Source organism: Scleropages formosus, chromosome 2, assembly GCF_900964775.1.
Source record: "Scleropages formosus chromosome 2, fSclFor1.1, whole genome shotgun sequence".
Lineage (NCBI taxonomy): Eukaryota > Metazoa > Chordata > Actinopteri > Osteoglossiformes > Osteoglossidae > Scleropages > Scleropages formosus.
This window is the reverse complement of record NC_041807.1, coordinates 11,357,015-11,372,067: the sequence shown is the minus strand read 5'-3', so window position 1 is coordinate 11,372,067 and position 15,053 is coordinate 11,357,015. Positions and strand designations below refer to the sequence as shown.

Genomic DNA, 15,053 nt, shown 5'->3' with positions numbered 1-15,053 from the left:
TGAGCAAGTGATTGAACTGGTTTTAGTATGTGACTGTGTGTAAGAGATCCTGAACCAGAGCGTATCCTACCTCACCCCAAATGGTGTACTTCCTGCAACCAGGGACCACCACAGCCTTAAATTTCCAGTTGGGAGGGGGGGGGAAATGACCTTGATAATACAACTAAAAACCTGACCAAGGCTCTTTTCAAAACCAGTCCTGTTTGCAGATTGAGGCAAACAGTTATAGTTGTACTGAACTGAATTCTCAGAAGTTCTGATTACCCATGATGTTTAAAGAATAGCCTTCAAATTAAAATCATGATCTTACACACTACAGGTGAAAATTAAAGCATTTGCTGATATATGCAAAATGAAAGACATTGGATGACATCCAAATCACATCTTACTTTTATTCATTTAGCAGACCCTTTTGTCCAAAAGTGATGTCTTCAAACCATCTCGCACTATGTTTACATATTTAGCTGACACTTTTCTCCAAAATGTGACTTACAATGTTACCTACATTTATACAGTTGGGTAATTTTACTCCAACAATTTAGGGTAAGTACCTTTCAAGGGTACTACAGCTCTAGGTGGGATTTGAACCTGTAACCTCTGGGTCCAAAGGCAGAAGCTCTAACTACCACACTTACCCCATTCCTGGTAAATAATGAAATCAATTCATATTGGGACATTTCCTTCATTAAAACCATTTTACATTCTTGATCACAAGTTTGCCTTATTTTGACTAGTACAGCTTTCAGGGTCTGGAATCTTTTTATTGTACCATACAAAATGCACTTGATAAACTTACATATGTAATCATAGTAACAGATGTTATGGCTACAAGTACCAATTTTATTCTTTTCTGTTTTCACTTTTGAGAGACTGAACACCCGTTTGTAAGATTTATTCTCAAAAGTCATATGGCGCAAAAAGGGCATTCCTCATTTAGAGTATTTTAGATTTATAAAGATACCTGTTTAATTGTAAGTATAACAGAGTGGAAATTTTCACAAAGTAATAAGCACATAAGCCTTGGAATGTTCAGTTTTTGATACTTTAATTACATACCTGATAATATCTCAGACTGCTCAAAAATAGTCACCCTCTGTTTAATAACCACTTCATAAATAGAAGGCATTTAGTCATCAAGTTTCAGCAGGTGAACTCAAATATTTGACTGATACAAGATATACACACAGATGTCAAAAACGAGTAACAGCTTTACGAGAAAAAGTTTATCCTCATCTGAACACTAAAACATCCTCCTGCATAATAGGAAGGAGGAGAACAAAAGAAAAGAACTCAGAAAACTCCTTGATGAACCAAGAGTACCTTAATGGTACAAAGCTAAATCGGGGTGGACTCATAACATTTAAAATGACATGTACAGACCACAATGAACAATTTAGATTCGAGCCTGTGACCTTTGGATCCAAAGCCAACAGCTCCAACCACTACACTACCAGCTGTCCCCACATACAACTTACCTATTACAAAAAAAAAAAAAAACAACCCTGCCAAGGCAAGAAGTCACATTTTGAGGATCTTTGAATCAACATCAAATATAAGCAGCAACGTGTCATGTAACAGAAAACTGCTTTTAAAGGCGGGGGGGAGTAAACCAAATCACACCATTCAACACACTTCACTGGGAGAGGTAGAGGGGCTTTTTTGTTTTCAAATATCCTTCATAGTGTTATTACAAGGAAGACACAGAACAAATATGTAAACGCAGCAGGCTATCCAAAGGAACATAATGTATCTGTCATCAAAGGGTATCAGTCATCAGCTGTAACCTGCAGGTTTACATTACAAATGGCTATGAGAGCAGTTGTTTGAACAAATTATTTGTTATATTAAACAAATGGCCTTGTCCCTCTGTAGTGAGCTCATTATTTGAGTAAAGCTGGAAACCCTATAAACATCCTCCTAGCAGCAGGATTTCGGACTCCTGCTCCGTTTAAAGCGCTGCCACTGAAGTAAGTGCCAAATAAGACAGGCACAAAATGAAACAAGAAAATTTCTCAAACTACGTGACGCCAACGTCAGCATGGCTCCTTGCAACACGAATGCTTTATATCACGACGCCGGACAAGTTTTCTGCAAACGTATCCTTGTCATTGATGATCTACGAGAACAGCATGATCTAAAAACCAATTTGTCGCCCACATCAGCCATAAAGAAAGGCCCCAAGGAGTTTTATCATACATTATAATTCAACACTATACAGTATCAATCAGCATCACATTGTACAGAAACATTTAGTCTTACATGGTGTCATTTAGCACCATTTAGTATAAAGCAATATTAAATCATATAGTAACATTTAGTGTCATTATGACACATTACAACATTTAGTAGATTATATACATTTTTAATTTCATATTATACCAGGTCATACAGTAAGTATTAACAGTCAAATTAACAATGTATCATAAACATGTAGTGTCTGACTCTCTCAGCATCATTTGCTCAGATTTACTAAAATGCACCACCATGCATGAAAACAACGTTTAGGGTCATAGAGCATCATTCAGTAACACGAAGTATCAAAGATGACCCTTCAGCGTCATTTAGTGTTAAATAGAATCATATTTTAACATTAAATGTCACATGTCCTTGGTATAATTTACTGTTCTGTAGCCCCATTTACAAGCATATTAGTAACATAACCGTTGATCAGTAACATACCCGACCATTTAGTCACGTTTAGCCTCATTTGGAGCAACCAATGTAATGATTTGTTCAGATTTGTTAATATTTACTGTCATATATCATTTGGTATCATTGAATCCACAGGGCAGAGCGATATCATCATGATAAACTAAAGCCCTAGTGGAAGATCAACAGAACCTATTGAAGCCATCCCGAAGAAATATGGACTGTTTTTGTGAAGAAGAAGAAGAAGAAGAAGAAGAAGGAGAAAAAAAGAAAAAAAAAAATCTGTCCATGTTAGAAATTCAGGGCTGAACTTCTAGATTTCACGTTGAGCTGTTTTTAACGCTCGCAACGACAAGCAGGAAATAAGCAGCGCGTCCACAAAACAGCCAGGGCAAAAGAGAAAGAGAAACACTTTTATTACCTGAATTGCACTTCTAGGCTGCGCTCCGCCTTCCAGTCCGGACCTCGAGTGTCCCACTTCAGATCGCACACATAGTCACTGTAGGGAAACTAACATATAAAGGTATTTTGTCAGTTTTTATGCAGAAAACGGGTGCGATTTAAAGGGGCTGCTGACACGCGCTCGGAGCTGCTCTCGGTGTCTCAACACCACACCCATACAGCGGCCGGGAACATGGCAACAGCGGGCGACAGGGGTGTTCACCAAAAGATGCCTCCTTCTAACTGCAAACAGCACCACACTCCCTTGCCACTCTGCCTATACTAATCACTAACGATTTCTACACTCGCTCTGTGGCGACATCGAGCTTGCCTGATCAACCATAAGCGCAGTGTAGCTCCAGCAACAGTTGAAACACCCCTAAAACAGAGTGGTACGGCCCAGCAGCCGCCTGGAGGAGAGAAACAGGAAACGTGCAACTTGTTGGACGTGAGCAAGTCTCGTCGTAGGTTCAATTTGTTTGCTCTGTAGCTCTTTTTATTTGTGCGTGGCGGCCGTGCAGGTTCTGAAAGTGATAAAAAAGTTGAGGTGGGGCCCTCAGATATTAGAAGAGGAGTAACCCACGTGTAGTAGCAATGGAGTATCCCGTTTGTAGCCCTATACTATACAACAGAGTGAGTGTGGTCGTGTGCATGGATGGAGCTCGGAGACCCTTCCAATAATAATAATAATTTAAAAAGACATGTAAATTATATAGGCGCTCTGGACAAACTTTTTTTCACGTTTCACACACTCTTGCTGTAGTAACCTTCATCAAGCAGCAGATTGAGAAAAGTTAAATTGAGAAATATAAATAAACAAAATTACTAACTTTCATACGTACACAACCAAGTAAATAAATACTTCTACTCTGATAAAAGTACATACTTATTTATAAACGATGAAAATACCTGATTTAGTATTTATTAACTGTAACAGGCTTAAAAATACAGACTTAATATATGCACATACACTAATGCATATTTATATTATTTTCCAAATACTGGAATGTCGTAACATTTGTAGGATTTACATTTAAATTTATTTTTCTCCAAAGCGACATCCAATGGATACTATGTAGTGTTATCAGCCCACACACCTTATTTGCCAAGGTGATTTACACTCCTAGATACACTACTTACACTGGGTCACTCATCCATACACCATTTCTTTGGTGTTTGATTCCTTCTGGATTTAAGTTTCTGAGTCTCAAGTTATAAATATAAACATGCATTTAGCTTATAAAGTTGGATAATCAACATTACAATTGCATACCCATTTACACAGCAGGCTATTCTTACTCTATCAAATTGGGGTAAGCATCTTGATCAAAGGCACTAGAGCAGCAGAGGAATTTCAACCAGAAACCTTCAGGAACAGTCCTAACTAATGCTCCCTGTTGCTCCCAGATTGGTCTTTGAAAATACATTTAATTAATGTTGGTCTACATGATATCCATCACGAACTGCCATGTTTACAAATGTTTGAACTTTTAATAAATGGAGCAGCAGGTGATGTAGTGTTTAGAGCTACTGCATACCATGAAAGGAACCGGGATTGAAAACCAGCTCTTGGTGTAGTACCCTTGATCAAGGTACTTCCCCTGAATAAATATAGTAAGTTACCCAGCTGTATGAATGGGTATATCACTCAAGTATATTAACACTGTAAGTTGCTTTGGATAAACATGTCAGCTAAATAAATATAACAGCCAGAAACAAAAAGTTAATTTTTAAAACTCCAGCAAATATGGGAGTTTATAGGGTGCTGGAAATATACAGTGGAAAGTCTTACAGAGTGGAAAAAAGGGAATTGCATAAATGGTCTGTTTCAATTGTACATTGTTGGCTTTTGGAGTAGTAGCTGGTACTGTGATAGTTAGACCTGCTACCTTTGGATCTGAAGGTTGATCGTTTGAACCTCACCTACTGTTGTAGTATTCTTGAGCAATGCACTTACCCTAAATTGCTCCAGTAAAATTGCTCAGCTATATAAATGGGTAGAAAATTGTAAGTTGCTTTGGAGAAAAGTGTCAAATAAATGTAGTAAACTGTGACTGATGCTTCTGCCTGGGAGTTGGGTCACTGTGGACACAAAGCTGGAAACAATGCAGAAAGTGAGGTGGAAGGACCTTCCAGTGGTGGTGAATTACCCTATCTGAATTCCTCCTAGGGGGTGTGGTGGTGCAGTGGGTTTTGCCTGTGCCTGCTTCTTGGTGGGTCTGGGGTTTCAGTCCTGCTTGGGGTGCCTTGCAGCAGACTGGTGTCCTGCCCTAGGTGTGTCCTCTCCCCCCTCCAGCCTTGCGCCCTGTGTTGCAGGGTTAGGCTCTGGCTCACCATGACCCCACTTGGGACAAGCAGTCTCAGTCAATGTGTATGAATTCCTGCTATGCCACACTATTCATGAGCACCAGGAAGCCTAACAGTGCTGGGGAGTACTTTTCCCCTTGTTGGTTACAGCGCCGCCTATGGTCTGCTCAGGGGCTGGAAAGCGCTCCCTTCTAGCATTCAGGGCCCAGTGTGGAAGGCAGCATGTGGATCACAGCATGTACTTGTATTCCTGAATGGGTTTGCACCTGTGTTCACCCCTCCCCAGTCTGCATAGGCATTGTGTTTCAAGACCTAAGCACTCAGTAATTCACGACAACAAAATGCGGAGGGGGAAAACATATGAGGTGTACATTACCCAACCAGAAGGGAATTTACTCTCTGTAGTGAAATACATTATTTCATTATTGTTCATGAGTGCTACATTTCTTAATAAAAACAGACATCAGCGTTAATTAGGCTGACACTTGTAGCTATAAAAGCTATATAAATATTTTTAAATGAGTGACGTGTCAGACAGGTCCCATTTCAGCTCGATAATTCTGTATTTATTTATTCTGTTTCTCAATGAGGAACTCCTGAATTGTTAATAGAAGGAATAAAAGTGCACAGGTGGGGAGCCTTTTCCTCATCACTGTGAGACCACGATCAATAATGGCAAGATGAAAGAGGTGAAGCATTGGTTCCTCTTTTAGGTCGATAGCTGTCACCTTGTCATGGTGGTTGGGATTGTGCACTGCCGTGACCCAAAGGACTACACTGACTGGAGTAACACTCCTTTGGGTTCAACCTTGTCAGCAAGATCAATGGTGAGCAGTCAGACAAAAAGCAGTGACCCACATACTGGGCAGCGGCAGTATGTGTCGGTGTTGACGGCGGAGGATCACATTTCAGTGACAACAGCAATAACACCAACATTAACTGCGTGGAAGAAAGACCTGGCAGTCTACTTCCATATCCTGCTACAAAAACTCTACGGATAGTAACAGTCATTTAAATCATGATATAGTGCTAGAAGATGAGACCCCTCAGGTCCGAAGGCACTTAACAAGCTACTGGAGAAGAACTGATGACTTGTCAAAGTAAAGCCAGCCTGTATGACACATTTAGATCTAAGCCTTCAGGAAGTTTAACTGCTGATGTTGCTGTGCATGAAATGAAGCTGTAAAGAAATCCTGAACATTGGGACATGGAATGTGAGAAGTATGAATGAAGGAAAATTGGTTGTGGTAAAAAACAAAATTGAAAGCTTGCAGACTGATGTGCTGGGCATCAGTGAATTAAAATGGACTGGCATCAGACACTTTGAATTCAATGACCATATGGCATACTATACTGGAAATGGTGAACGAAGGAGAAACGGAGTCGCATTTATAATTAAGAAAAAGGTAACAAAGGCCGTAATGAAATATAATGCAATCAGTGATTGTTCGATCTCTATTCGTCTACGAGGAACACCCATCAATACAACTGTCATCCAGGTGTATGCACCAACAATAGATGTAGAAAAAGAAGAACCGGATCAGTTCTACAAACAAGTGCAAGCCAAAATTGACCAAACGTGCAAACAAGACATACTGACAGCAATGCGAAGGTCGGAGAAAATGAAAAAGGCCAAGTGGTTGGAAAATACGGACTTGGCAACAGAAACGAAGCAGGAGAATGTTTGATCGAGGTCTGCAAGATGAAAAATCTGTTAGTTTCAAACACTTTCTTTCAGCAACACAAAAGGTGACTGTACACGTGGACCTTAGCCAATGGATTGTACAGAAATCAGATTGACTATGTTTGCACAAGTAGGCGATGGAAAAGCTCAATATCGTCAACAAAGACAAAGCCGGAAGTTGACAATGGTACGGATCACCAGTTACTAGTATACAAACTCAAGTTCAAGTTGCAGAAGAGCAAGCCAATCAGGCAAGTGGTAAAATACAACCTTGAGAATATATCACCAGAGTTTAGAGAAACCCTGCAAAATCATTTTGCTGCATTGGACACAGATGACAGAACACCAGAAGAACTATGGGAAGACATCAAGAAGGTTATGCTTGAAGCAAGTGAAAGAACCCTGCAACGACAATGAAAAGAAAGGAGGCCAGAATAGATGACTGAAGAAACCTTGAATATTGCTCAGAAACGTAGGAAGGCTAAAGTGAAAGGACAAAGAGAAGAAGTGATTGAACTCAACCGGAGATTTCAGTGCGCTGCCAGAAAGGACAAAGAAAAGTATTCCAACAATGTAGAAGAAAACAGAATCTGAAAATATCAGGGGAAGGACCTGGTCAGCTTTCATGAAACTATGTGAATTAAAGAAGAACTTCAAACCTCAACTTGAAATGCTGAAAGATGCTCAAGGACTCATGCTCAAGGATGCAGAGGAGCTCAAGAACAGATGGAAGGAATACGCCATGTCACTGTACCATGAATCCCAAGCGGAGAAACAGGCATTTCCATCCATGCCTTATGAACAACAACCACAAGTGATGAGAGAAGAAGTAGAAGTGGCATTAAAAGCTCTGTCAAAGAAGAAGGTACCTGGCATTGATGGTATTCCCATGGAATTACTGCAGGAGTCACATGCAGCTGTTTCAGTACTAACAAAGCTCTGTCAAGAAATCTATAATACATCATGCTGGGCAAAGTAGAAGGTCAACATAGAAGAGGAAGGCGGCTACGCAGTGGAGCGACACAATCACCACAGCCATTGATGCCCCACTTTAAAGTCTTAGCTGTTTGGCGGAAGACCAGATGCTTTTCAGGACAACTATCCATAGAGTCGCCATGAATCAACACCGACTCGATGGCACTTAACAACAACATGGAGGAGATGCATCAAACTTTGCTTAATTTACACAGAAACTTCCAGATCACTGCTTAACCTGTTTGATAAAAGCATTTTGTGGATTATATTAAAAATAACTTTTCACCATCCAGACAAAATTATAATAATACCCATGCACTCCAGAGTCAAATTTGAGTTCTTTTTGTAATAATGAAAAGGATTTTGATTTGTGACTGGACAACATCCAAGACAAGGATGACATAAAGAGAAAACCGAAAGATGACAGAACTGTGAAAAAAGGAAATATGTATGAAAAAAGGAAATTATTTTCCAGAGTGCTGCCTCTAGTGTGGCGTTGGCACTACGCTGCACATCAGCGGATGCTGAAACTGATTTATTTCTTCCACAAATCCAACTTCCTCATCAGATCATCGAGCATTTCAGCTGTATCATCTCTGAAGTAATTCTTGATTAACACAGAGAGGCCTTTCACTTTTCAATTTGGCAAAAATCTGTACTGAAAAGCCCATAAGGGTTATTAGACACAGGCAACAATGTTTACAGTAAAGCAATAACTTCTTTAATGTATTCAAAGTAACAGCTCTGAATAAAAAACTTTAATATATTGTTTTAAATAGGTCAAATAAAGGAGCTGTTTATTTAAGTGTCATGGCTGCTACAAAAACATTTCTATTCTGAAATATTGCTAGGTATTATATTAAAGCATGTGTCATTGCCATATGACTATTTTCATTTGTACTGTACTTTCATAATTAGATCAAGTTATTTTGAAATGTCACAGTAATTTGTATTGATTAATTGGACCTACATTCAGCATGGGCTCAAATACAGCACATGAAATGCGACTGCAAGTAAAAAAAGAAATGCTATGATTATCCATTTCGTTAATTAAGCTGAATAAATATGCACAATATATATTTTGTGGTACAGTTACAAATACAGAGTACATACTGTATTTGTTTAAATTCTTTTGAAGCAACTTTACTAATTTGCATTAAACAAAAAATGTAATTTAAATAATTATAACTGACAGCTATAGAATTTGCCAAATAAAAGGAAACAGATGAATACTGAACTGAATTATTTTGGCATTTAATGCCCGATTTTATTTGGAGGAAATGAAATGAAACCACATTTGTGGAACTGACTACCAGTTTTTGCAAACACCTCTGACTGCTTGTTACAGTTTATGTTGCATCAGCGGCACCACAGCCACAGGAAAATTTCTACATGGTAACAACCAGACAATTTGTTTATAATTTGTTTGTGAGTCTTGTTTTAATTTTAAATCTGTTTTTAAAAGCAAAATACAGAATACACACGCACACACACACACACGCACACACACACTGGCTAAAACTGCTTGTCCCAGGCGGGCTTGCGACGAATCTTAGCCTAACCCGGAAACACAGTAAATCAAAATATTCTGAATAACCCAAATTAACTGCATGTAAAAGACTCTGATACACTGGACTGGAAACCTTGCGGGCATAAATAATAATGTTATACTTTGCATGTTTTGTAGCCATAAACAGTTGGTTATGGGAATATTTCTTCCTCATTTACTGTATGCTGTACTCATGATAGACTCTCAGATTGGGACTGTAAATGTTACCTAGGAAACACATCACTCTGCTTGTTGAAACTGTCTTGGTTATTTGTACAGTTACCATGAAAACAAACAGCCCCCTTTGACAGAATAAGGCTCTTGATTTAGATACCGGATTCATCTAACATATTTGCAATCAGAACACTTTGCAAGAAAGTCATATGCACTCCATGGCAGCAGTCATTCCGACTGCCACTGCAAAGACAAGGGTTGCCGACCTGTGCATTACTGCTTTCCTCGTGTGTCACCTGAACTTGTCATGTGGGTGGCACTTGAAGCTCCTGCTGTTTATTTTGTAGGGAACAGTAGTTAACAGTGCTAGATAAATGCATGTTGCAGTACATAAATAAATACACATTTTCTGTGCTATTCAAACAGAGTAATAACCATACATGATACAACAAGCATAGAACATCTGATATCGTGATTTTCATAGCTGATGAAAAGACAGTTGAACTGTACATTTCACATGCATCTCTGAAGACAAATGAAAAATCTTCAGCAGATTTCCAATGAAGAGCATTATAACAGGGCATAATCTTTTGTGCTGTTTCAGTATTTCCCTACATTAAAAAGTACCTTGAATAAATCAGACCGCTGGATTACATCTGAGCGCATTCAGCAGCACACTTTAGTCCAGTCACGTCCTCAGATCAATTGCCTGGCAACGAAAGGGCAAGCAAAGGAAAGAAAAAGATAGCCATAGTCAAAAATAGAACATCAATAGCTTTGTTTCTAAAAAAAGGACAGAGAATGTGCTATAAATAGCTTTGGAGGCTCCCCATGGCTCCCTGTATTGTCTTGCCTCCCTGGAGCCCTTGTGCACACACTGTAGCTGACTGCCTGACCGCACGAAACGTGCTTTTGTCTCCCAACACACATCAGCTGTACCTCAGCATTTACCTGTCATGTCCTGTTATCTGACCAGTGCTAACATGAATGAAAAATGGAAAAAGTAACAAAGGCATAAGATTACATGTTTGAAGATATTCTGCATTTTTGCTATGAGCAGTGTACATTCTAGCGGGGGTATGGGGGCGTGGTGAGTTGGACCAGGTCTTGCTCTCTGGTGGGTCTGGGGTTCGAGTCCCACTTGAGGTGCCTTGCGGCGGACTCCCACCCTGGGTGTGTCCCCTCCCCCTCCAGCCTTGCACCCTGTGTTGCCAGGTTAGGCTCTGGTTCACCGTGACCCCGCATGGGACAAGCGGTTCAGGCAGTGTGTGTATGGTGTACATTCTAGTCAATAAGTAATGTAAGAGTTTTGGTAAAAATGTTCAGTTTTACTAAAACAGGTTTTGTTGTGTGCTGAGGGATATGAAACAAAGCATGCATGCAAGGGAGTATTTATTATGAAATCTAGGCACTCTTTGAAGACAAATGAAAAATAATAGTTAAAAAATACACCTCACTGATTGTCTATAATTCCACATTACAAGTAGCATTCACTCTTTCTTTCAAAGCAACGCACCAATAGATACAGTATCTCTCAATATATTTAGTACAAACGAGAAAAAATGGAGTTAACACCTGGCACACAGCAAGTGACCTAAATATCAGGTTTAATGAACTTGTAATACTATGCTTAAATAGAATCTAATAAACACCACACGGAAATGGAGTTAAAGATAAAAAGGAACAAAAAAAATCTGAGCAGTTTTATCCCCCAGACTTATCTCTAGGGGAGTCTGGCCGTTACCCGGGCAACAATTGCAAATGGCAACTGACGTCAAGGATGTAGAAATATCACAGAGATCAGGAGCTAGTACTGTATGCATAATGGGTCGTTCACAAAGGCTTACTTGAGAAGCCCTAATGTTTTAGATTTGTAAGATTCAGCCTCCATATATCTGTTGTCCGATAACAAATGATAACAGTTAACTCACACTCGTTGCCATTGATTAGAGGGAATTAGTCTGATTTGTCAAGTCCTTCACACTTCTTACAACCAAACCCAACTAGGTTTTGAGGCAGGGACCTTCAGATTACAAAGTCACCCAACTATCCACAGAAACATCATTCCCATTAAAATTATTGTTTTGTGTAACGCATACAGTATCATAGGCAGTAAAACCAGCTGCTTCATGAGACCATTGATGTTTTGTTCAACAAAATCAATCAAAATCTGTTATATCAATAAGAAGGAATTTTATTACAATAATTTCAGCATTCCTTATGAGGTCAATGATTTTGCATTTAGTTGATGTTTTCCTCCAAAGGAGCTTCCCCTGTTAGTTTACCTTCAATTATTTATCCATTTGTACACCTAGGTAATTTCATGGGAGCAATTAAGAGTAAGTACCTTGCACAAGAGTACTACAACCAGAAGGAGGATTGAACCTGCAACTTTTGGGTTCAAAGGGAATAGCTCTACCCACTATGCTACCAGATCTCCCCATTTCATGTTTATTATGACCATGAAAAAGAAGTGGAAGTGTGAGTATCACATGAAATCACTCTCAGGGGGTTATTTGTTCATCCATCTCTCCTTCAATGGTAAATATAGCCTGATACAGGCTCTGGTAATGGTGGTCCGGAACCTATCCCAGAAGCCTAAGGCGTGAGAAAGGGTATAACTAGGATGAGATACCAGTCAATTGCAGGGCTATCACACGCACTCATTCGCTCACACATACACACATCAGGCGATTTAGAGTCACAAGTTCACCTGAAATACATCTTTGGAGTGTGGGAAAAACCTATTGCCTTTTGTGTATGTTATGAATACTGATCATGAGGATTTCATAGTTTAATGATTGTTTATTGACAATATTTAGAGAACATTAATTAGTGGTAGATGTAATTAATGGCAGCAGCTAATCCACCAGGGCTGCAAATCACATATTTCACATATCGGCCATACCCTGGGAAATCTCATCTAACCTCTTTTTAAGCATAACATATCATCTTCTAAATGGCAGGCTGTAAATGTAACACAGAATGCTTTCATTTGTGATCAGCAAAGTGAACTTTGGCTTCTGACATTGCAACAGTGTAAAGAGAAGTGAAATCAGAGTACAATGTGGAGATCCAGGGGAATCCCACTGATCTGCTCAGACCATAGGCATTACTTACACTGCAAGGTGTGGACACATCTTAAGTACTTAATTCAGTGTCGATGAAGTCAAACTGCATACAAATGGCAACGAGATCCATGAAGAAGGAAAATAACAGTGTTGTGATCTTAGTGCACCAAAGGCTTTTATACAGAATGTTGTGGATTGAATGTAAAGGCAGTGTACAAGAATTGTGTACAAAAGGGGTGTGAGGACACACTTTGTTGAAGCTCCTTTGCCAGAGCTAAACAATATATTATTGTAATTTGTTTGCTTGACTGACATAACCATATGGAGAGAAACTTATTTTCAAACCTTAGCCATTCATACAAGTAGGCATTTAAAGATGAAAGCAATAATTCATAATGCCTTTGGGGTTACCATATTTAGTAATATATCAGCCTCTTCATAATCATAGACATATGACTATAAAGAGGCTGATACATTACTGCAACATGGACATAATCAAGTATTAGGAGAACAACATACATCTCTGACAAATGTTCAGCGCTGACCGTATAAAAATGCTTGACTCTTCAAAACAAACAAAAACAACACTTGTAAACAAAGCGGACAAATACTAGTATAGCACTACCAAACCAATTCTATACAGTTTGACCAGGTTTGCCAACAAGGTCACAATGCTGAATAAACTAATAAAATATTACCTAACCATTAGCAAATACTTACTCAACTACTCAATAATGAATTAACAAGACATATTAAATTGCTCTTTTAAATGCTAATGCACTCCAGCATATTATAAGTATACCTGATTTATTAAGGCCTCTTCAGGGTGAGCTTCAGTGACTTTTTATCAGTCGAATCACCAATCAAATTAATGCAGGATCTCCAAAACTAATGTGATAATTTCTTATCCTTAAATTAAAGGATTTTTAAAAATCCTTTTCAACAATTTATTCCACACTCATTGAAGTTTATCTGTCTTTTCAGTTAAATTGCTTATTCAGGGATGGGACATTATTATAAAGCAAGTCAGCAATGTCCACCATAAGTAATGTCGAGTACTGATAGATTTAAATGTATATGTAATCAGTATTTAAATGTATGTAATACTTTTGTTTTAAGGGACCCTCCATCCAAACTGTTAATTAGGACTGTAAAAATATATATATATTTTTTTAACCAGTAATGCTTTCCATTTCACAACTGGTTGTTGGGTGAAATTAAAACCAGACACAAAATGTATTCTCTGACCACAGAATACCACAGAAAAGCCATATTGATTGTCACAAAAATGCTTGTCTTGTCCAGTGTGCTGGATTATTCATTTACTTGTGCTCAATTCATTTTGCACATGATCATGTTGCCTAAAATTAATCTTCAGGTTATTTTTCACATCCTCACATAAAATAATATAAAGCGACAGCTGTAAATAGAGAAAACACTAACCTTTTACTCAGTGGTGATTCTTTTCCTAAAGAAATCAGAGCTTTCTCAATAAGTCTCTTTGTGCTGGTATTGCAAACTGTGTGTGTGTGTGTGTGTGTGTGTATGCTTTCTGCCCCCCCCACCTTGTGCCAGTGTGGGCGGAGAACTACAGAAGAAGGGAGGAGCTACAACAAGCCAATGGAGAGCTGATCCACAAACAACAAGCCAATGGGTCAGCGGAGGGGAACTACATTGCACCAGGTGGGGGCTTCTTAAAGGGACAGCACTTTTTTCTTTTACTGCTTCATTTTAACTGGTTGTCATAGGGATGTTGTTGGAGTACTAATACCTTTTGGCAAAAATATACGTGCAATATTGCATAGAACTGCAGTTTCTTTTCACTATTCTCTATTGACCATTTCTTTTATTTCCCACTTTTAAGTAACCCAGTAAACAATTTTTTCTCTTAAATACTCATACAATTTCCTTAAGGATTAATCATTTTCTGATCTATCTATCTATCTATCCTTTAAACTCAAGGCATCTCTTATTCCAAGTGTTTGTCCATACTGAAAAGATTTTAAGGCTCTTGAAAGATTTTTCATAATTTTTCTAAACAGTAGACAGACAGAGAGCTAGATACAGGGGGCACAGTGAGTAGCACTGCTGTCTCAGAGCACCTGGCTAATGTGAGAGGGTGTGGGTTTGATCCCAGCTGAGTGGATGTGGAGTTTGCATGTTCTCCCCATGTCTGTGTGGGTTTCCTCCCACAGTCCAAAGA

At 38.9% G+C, this 15,053-nt stretch overlaps 1 protein-coding gene across 2 annotated transcripts in view; it reads right to left on the bottom strand.

Annotated features, from left to right (window-relative positions):
- LOC108940411 (guanine nucleotide-binding protein subunit beta-4-like) overlaps positions 1-14,354 on the bottom strand; it is a 30,537-nt gene extending 16,183 nt beyond the window's left edge. Inside the window, exons 1-2 of one of the 2 annotated variants that reach the window (XM_018762574.2) lie at positions 14,294-14,354; positions 3,071-3,159 (exon numbers count right to left, since the gene is read on the bottom strand). The gene's annotated coding sequence lies outside the window, so the exon portion shown is untranslated. Of the gene's footprint in view, positions 1-3,070; positions 3,237-14,293 lie in introns of those variants that run through there. The other variant, XM_029248815.1, reaches the window with a different exon arrangement.
- Positions 14,355-15,053: the final 699 nt, after the last annotated feature.